Source organism: Oreochromis niloticus, linkage group LG23 (genome assembly GCF_001858045.2).
Source record: "Oreochromis niloticus isolate F11D_XX linkage group LG23, O_niloticus_UMD_NMBU, whole genome shotgun sequence".
NCBI classification, from domain to species: domain Eukaryota; kingdom Metazoa; phylum Chordata; class Actinopteri; order Cichliformes; family Cichlidae; genus Oreochromis; species Oreochromis niloticus.
In genome coordinates this window covers 29,069,748-29,077,286 of record NC_031986.2, presented here as the reverse complement: position 1 = coordinate 29,077,286, position 7,539 = coordinate 29,069,748, and the positions used below count along the sequence as shown (strand labels likewise).

At 37.1% G+C, this 7,539-nt stretch overlaps 1 long non-coding RNA gene across 1 annotated transcript; it reads left to right on the top strand.

Annotated features, from left to right (window-relative positions):
* The first annotated feature begins 1,246 nt into the window (after positions 1 to 1,246).
* On the top strand, positions 1,247 to 3,385 carry LOC102081919 (uncharacterized). The gene is made up of 5 exons (XR_002058190.2): positions 1,247 to 1,324; positions 1,399 to 1,490; positions 2,283 to 2,393; positions 2,965 to 3,230; positions 3,307 to 3,385. It is a non-coding gene; the product is annotated as an uncharacterized LOC102081919 (long non-coding RNA).
* The last annotated feature ends 4,154 nt before the right edge of the window (positions 3,386 to 7,539 follow it).

The following is a 7,539-nucleotide window of genomic DNA, read 5'->3' as shown; positions in this document are numbered from 1 at the left end:
CTCTCTGAATGGATGGATCCATTCAGAGTATTCCTTGGGAACACTGAACTCAAGAATCAGTTCCAGCTTGGCTTTGTTCTCAAAAACATTTAAATAAAAAAGTTAAAATAGAAAATAAAGCTTTTCCCTTGCGAGCTCAATTTTTAAATATACTGTGCTATTAAAACAAAAGATGTAAGAAAAGAATAAAAAATCCTAACCAGAAAATCAAAATACTGCAACAAATGGCATGAATTACAAAATAAACTTTTTTGAAAGAACCATAAGGAAATATGATAAAATACACATTGGAATCTTATAGCCTAAGAATATTCAGTTAATGTAACTAACATTGTGTTTTTAACTAACTTTTTGTTGGTGATTTAAAAATTATAAAAATAATTCTACTTTTTCCTCTCTGTTAGGATCTTCTCCTAGATTATATTCTTCAGAGACTGCGTTCACATTTAGAACATTGTCTTGAACACCTTCCCCTGGATCTGGGCTTTTTAGATTTCATTTGCACCCAGGAACTAGTTTTTCTCCAAGCTTTGTCTGGTCAAGTTGAGGTTTGCCCTGTCCTCTTAGATGCATTATGTAGTTTACATACTCTGATAAACAGAGAAAAGGATAAAATGAATCTACATAGTGCTGTCATTCAGTTTGAGTGGGGACCTACGGGGTGACTTAGAATGGCTCTTTCCCCCTATCATCTTAACAGCCTTCTGGAACTGAACTTGTCCATCCCAGCCATTGCTAAAATTTTGGGAATGTCCAGAAGCACAGTATTCCGACGCATGAATGAGTTCAATCTTTCAGTCAAAGCACTCTATAGCAACCTGTCAGATGAAGAGTTGGACCAATGCATTACAGACATAAAACCCAGGCAGCCTCACGCTGGATACCGGATGGTGAAAGCACTTCTTCAGGCCAGAGGACACAGAGTCCAGTACCAAAGGGTTCGAAGTTCTATGCACCGTGTTGACACAGCTGGTGTTGTGTCAAGGATGGTTTCCTTGGGATGCATTGCTCGATGTGCTTATTCCGTCCCAGGACCACAGTCTCTAATGCATATTGACACAAACCATAAACTGATACGGTAAATTATTTGATCTTTTGAAGTGAAAGATATTCCTGAGAATTTTTTCAGCTGCAAATGTTCAGAACTGTATTTTGTTATCTTACTCGTTACTATATTTGCATCTGGACAGACAAATTACATCTTGCATTGCTTACATTTAAACACTTCAAAGTGATAATTCAAAAATAGATAAAAAATATTTTGTTTTCCCCTTTCAGCTATAACATTGTGATCTTTGGAAGTATTGATGGCTTTTCTCGTAAGGTAAGTTTAGTTTAGTAAGTAAATCAAATGCAATATTTACATGGAAGTTGCTCATTGTTCTTTTTCCTCTAAAGATTATTTATCTCGGTGCTGCTTCCAACAATCTGGCATCAACAACACTGACATTCTTCCAAAAATCAGTCGAGAAGTTTGGTTTTCCTCTCAGGTAATAAGTGATGCATTTTATTCTGGGTTAGGTATTTTCTTACATACTTCTGTAAGACTACCTGTGGATATTTCATTAAAAGTTGTTTAAGATGATTCTAACTTCCCTCAATATATATATCTCTAATTTCAAATGTTTGTTATAGTGACTTGGGGATATTTAAGAATAAAAAAATTAATTCAACACCTTTACCAAGCAGTGCTGTTATGTAATTGGATACAAGGGGTGAGATAGTAATATTTTCCCTCCTTGGTTGTACCTCCCTGAGATTACAAGGGTAATCATTTTATGATGTCGGGTTCAGTGTTACACCAGGATTTCAAATTCAATATCATCATCAATAAGAATTAGTATTATCATTTCAGAATTGTAGGTAACCACTTTTAAATGCCATAGACTGCTTATTTGTTTAATTTGATGTACATATTTTTGCGAAAATATTCTTAAAATTGTCTCTTTACACAGATCATAATGATACAAGATGGCACTTGCGTAATTTCCAACAAATTCAATAAATCTAAGTAATTGTTACTACCCTGTTAAATCCTGAAAAAAGTTATAACAGCTGTGTTAAATTAAACTTCATACTGACACATGCTGGAAACTGGAAAGCATTCATGGGACAATTTTTTTTTTTTTTTTTGATGCATTCCAGAGCAGTAGCGATCAAAGATTAAGGATTCTTTTACATTTTTTTTTAAAACTTTGATTAAGGCATATGCTGTTCTTTATTATCAGATCTAAGTTTGTTTAAAGCTTCGAATGTTTTGGGGTACTTTTCTTTGTTTTCAGGGTTCGTGGCGACCACGGAGGGGAAAATGTGGAGGTTGCACGGCTGATGTTTACTGTTCGTGGCACAGGAAGAGGCAGTTTCATTTCAGGAAAGAGTGTGCACAATCAAAGGTTTGTTCTTATAAAATACTGTCAACCTCAAATGTTTCTGACATAAGATGGAAGGTGTTGCAGCTTTATTTCCATTATTTAAAAATACATATACATTTAAAGGGTATAGTTTTATAGTAAAATGTCTTTAGAGAACAGTGCCCTATCCAGCAGGATATACTGTCTGATATGTTTCAGGTGTTTTTTTTTTTTTGTAGTTTTTTTCTTTCAATTTCCATTATTTACCCCTCAATGAAGAAAATATTGGACGGGTCCTACAAACCCTAAAGAGCCTTCAGTAATGTGCCCTATTTTTTTAGTTATTCACGCACCTTTTCCAGTCTGTTCCTTCCTTCCCTGAATGTTCATTCTGTGTCAATGGTCTGGTTGTCATCTCATGTTGCCACTGATCATTACAACCCTTTTGGCACCTTTTAAGTGATATGCCTGGGTCCTTCCTACATGCCCTGATAATGTATTATTACTGTTGTCATGCACACATTTCATGTAGTGTTAGAAACGAGCAGGGAATTTCTCATACACACCAAAGAAAGGCCATACCTAATTAAATATTTTTTATATATTATTTCAGAATAGAGCGACTGTGGAGAGACCTCTGGGTGGATTTACTACGATGTTCTTCACAACCTTGAGGAAGAGGGCCTTCTTGACATTTCAAATGCTGCACACCACTTTTGCTGCCATTACGTCTTTCTTCCTCGACTGGAGGATGATTTGAATACATTTTGCAGTGGATGGGACAACCATCCACTGCGAACAGAAAACAACATGAGTCCCAACCAGCTGTGGGAGTTGGGTCACAGTTATCACCCTGTTCCTGTTCCAGAAAACACACAGGTAAAGGTGCACATTTTTAGTACTCATTGATTCCTATATACAATTATTCTTTCCTAATTTTCTTTGTTCGTTGCAGGGCTTCCAGATTCCAGACATTGACTAGGGAGGACAGTGGCCTATCTTGCCATAACCATTCAAGCATTGTTGTTCCGAACACTGACTGTCCATTGACAGAAGAACAAATGACAACTTTACAAGGCGTTGTTAATCCAAGAGCGGCATCCCAGTCCTTTGGTGCGGACGTCTACATTATGGCTGTTCAGTTTTGTCAGCAATTCATTTAGAATAGAAAAGCTACATACAGTTGCAGGAAAAAGTTTGTGAATCTTGTTGAATTTCATGGATTTCTGCACAATTTGGTCATGAAATGTAATCTGATCTTCATCACAGACATCTGTGATGACCAAATTGTGCTGAAATCTATGAGATTCCACAGGGTTCACCAACTGTTTCAAACTATAAACTTCGCTATAAGTAACAATTTTTAAGCAAAGCTTCGTAATGTAAATAGGAGAGAGGGAAATTACAAATGTTAATTCACTCAGAAAACTTCTAAATAGAAACTGCTTGTCAGTTTGAATGTTTTGTTAAGCAATATTTGACTAAAGTCTGATGGTAGGAATGTTTCAAAATTAAAACAGCACAGTAAGTCAATCTTGTCCTTTTATTTTGATCAAGATGAAAGTTTACGTTGTCACTGACATCTTACATGCAAGACATCTTTAACAGTTTTAAGAACTACTTAAAGGGATTTTCAACCTAGAACTGAACCAATGTTGCCTGCACAAAGTAAATGGCATCAGAGAGGCCCAGTAGGTGTAAACATTTATATTCCAAATCTTAAACTACCTTGCATTATGGGAATGACTCACTTAAATGAGTCCAAACCCTGAGTGGCAGGTTTCAGAGCAGGCAATGAGGTCTTCCTTAAAAGTTAAATAGTCCTTGTAGTGGTATGGAATGCGCAAGGTCTCATAGCAGGTGGCAGCAGTTGGATGTCTGCAATCTACTAGCTCCACTGTGAGACTTTTTGGCACGATCTCCCATCCAGTCCAGAATTTTAGGAGATTTGTCAGCTCACTTGGTGTTGCTGTGAAGAAAAAGAAAGTGTATAGTTAAGCATTGAGTTTTGAAATAAATATGAGGTTTAACAACCTCGAAGAAATCCAAACAAAATATATTTTTAACATTGCAATAATATTGGCTCTGATTAGCTCATATTGATATTCCCCTCCTGCAAAATGGCAAACCTACCATTTAGAATAAAATGCCTCATGTAGCCTGTGATTCTGCATTTAGTTTGAAGAGGACAGTCATCTTCAGGCCACACAATCCGCTGAAGAAGGACCTGTAACAGAATATAAAATATACCCTTCAAAAATACTGCTGCATATTGTGAAACCAAATAATGTCTTGCTCAACATAACTTAGTAACAGTTGTCTCTCACAGTTTAATTATTTGTAATTAATTTTTCCTTGGCATTGGTGACTCTTAGTTCTTAGTACACTGTGCCCCTAATACCAGATTTTATTTTAGCATGTTTTTGGTTTTAATCCCTGGTACTATTGGGTTCTGGTCATGTTTATAGTTCTGAATTCTTCAGATTTCCATGGATTTTGTCTCTTCTTGTTTTGGGTAGTTCCCTTCCCTATAGCCATATTTTCTCTAATTAGTCACACCTGTTCTTAGTTACTATCACCCACTTAGCCTTATGGTCCATGACTTGATTCCTTGAATAAACTTCTATAATAATCCATGTTTTGTGCTTTTTGTGTTCACTTGGATCCCCAAACCTCTACATAGTTTTGACTGTATTTTAAAAGAAGAAACTGTCTCAAACAAAAAATGAAAATAGAACAACATTAATTGCTAAATCTATAATTAGAAAATGATGTGTATTACCAAAGAATTACTAGTGTATTTTAGTCATTATTAGGGATGGGTATCGTTTAGGTTTTATCCGATACCGGTGCCAAACCGGTACTTTTGAAACGGTGCCGGTGCTTAAACCGGTGCTTAAAGAATGGAGAACAGAAACTTTGTCCAAAAACCTCTCATGTTCAGCTGTTTTTTGTTTTTTTTTTGTAAAAAGATAACAATGTTAGCCTTTTCTGCAGCTATAGGGCATATATGGTCTCACTCTTGGCTGGAAGCAGTGCTTAAACAATGGAAAAAAACACAAACCTTGTCCAAAAACCTCTCATGTTTAACTGTTTTCCACTTTTTCTTTGGTCATTTTAGCCTTTTTGGCCAGGGTGAAGGGAGTATCTGCCATCAAACAAGAAGACAGCCGCATGTAACTACGACGGTGTTTGCTAGTTCACCTTACATGCATTAATGTAATAATGTGGTTAGCGTACTCAACGTTAATTACACACGAACAACATGAAGCTACTCACCCAGAGAAGAACGGCTGCTGCTGCCATCATCATCCGTCATCATTTCTGCTACGCTGACAGGGCTAGGGGCCAGGACTCCTCTTCAGGTTTTTGGGGGATGTTGCTAACTCCGGGTCCGATAACAGGCACCACACCTGCAGTAGATGTGCACAGTGTGAGGTCTCACAGCAAGCTATCAAACACGGCTCATTTCTCGGCTTTAAAAAAAACCCGCTATGCGTCGCCAGGTGTTTCATCAGATTTGAGGTGTTACCTCCTTTGACAGTATCACAGTATCAGCTTAAAGCACTTGTTGCAGGCTGCTGAGTTTGCATCTTTTGCTGTGAAGTACAGCCAGACTTTTGATCGCTTCGCTTTGGGCATTTTTAATCTGTAGCTCTGCTCTAAAAGAACGTACGTACCTGGCCCCGCCTACTATCCTCGGAAACTTAAAATGATTGACTAGAATTGGCTCAGGAAAAAAAAAAGCACCGAAATAAAGCACCGAAATGTGTGCTGCTTTTCGGTCTGGTTACTACCGTTTATGTCAGAACCGGTGCCACCGGTACCCATCCCTAGTCATTATGTCTGTTTATTATATCTACATCTCTCTTCAGATCTACAAAATCGTTTTCTATATGTAAATCAGGCTTTTGATGCAGTTTTTGGAGCAGTTTTATTTTCACAAGACTATAAAGAAAAACTGCAGTAAAGATGTATGGTCCACAAGAATATGCTCATGTTTAGTATTTGTGCATTTTATTTGCAAAAATGAAGCTTTTTTATGCTAAGTTTATTAGTGCCAAATTAAAATTTCAATTTTTTTTCACTTTGTAGAATGACTCAAGTCTTCATAGTTTGCTTTGGACTACATTTTCTACAACACACAGTAAAATGTTATTAATGAATACAGTATTTTAGGAGCACAAAATTTACCTCAGGGTTCACAGCAGCCAACTCTTGTGGAAAGAGTAAGGGCACCGTGTCAGGTCGCTGGGTCAGCAGGGTCCACATAGGGGGTTTCTTTAAGTCCCCTTCTCAGCTGTTTTATTGACCTCGTCACTCTTCCAAAGACCTAAGAAAAAAAGTTAACTAAACAGTAACACTGAAATATTTTACTTACTTTTCAATTCACTCACAGAATGGAGTAATAATTTCTCAAACAGCCATCTCCTGTTGTTCTCTGTCAAGGGAGGGAGGTCCCATGCATATGCCAGATCCTGAACACATTTTCTCTCTCCATCCGACAGCTTGGATTGCCCTTCAAGCTGTAACCCATAAGACAGTAATTGAGACAGAAACAAGAACTATAAATTCCTAATTCTTCATACATAAAAAATGTAACAAAAAACAAGTTTAAAGTCTCAGACCATGTCTCAATGGCAGAGTTTTTGATCTAGAACAATTTTAAAGGATTAGTCTAGGTTAGATTTATGTTTATAACTCACAAGGGGCAATGTATAAACGTTCCCTCATTTAAACATAAAAACCTACAAGCTGAATTTTCCCTCTCAGGTCTAGGTCTGGACAGTCCTCGGGTGTAACTGTGGCAGTTTCAGGACTACTACCAAGTAGGACATGCACAACGGCTGGGCTAAGTCCAGATAGGCATGGGCCTCCATGAAGAAAGGAGTGCCCTACCATCCTCCCTGCCATAAGGAACATATCACTCTCCACAAGAAAGTGAGATGCTGATGGTATGTAATGGCCTGGCTCTCCCTCAAAAAGTGGAGTAACATTAGAGTTTGCTATGAGATAAATGAAAAGAAAGAAAAAAAAAGATTACTTCCACATAATACAGAGGTTTTCACAAAATAAACAGACAGTTAATTAAGTTATAAAAAGTTATACAATATAATGATCATCAAACATAGGTATCGTCAACCAAAAACAAACTAACCAAAATTGATGCAAAAACCAGACATCAGCT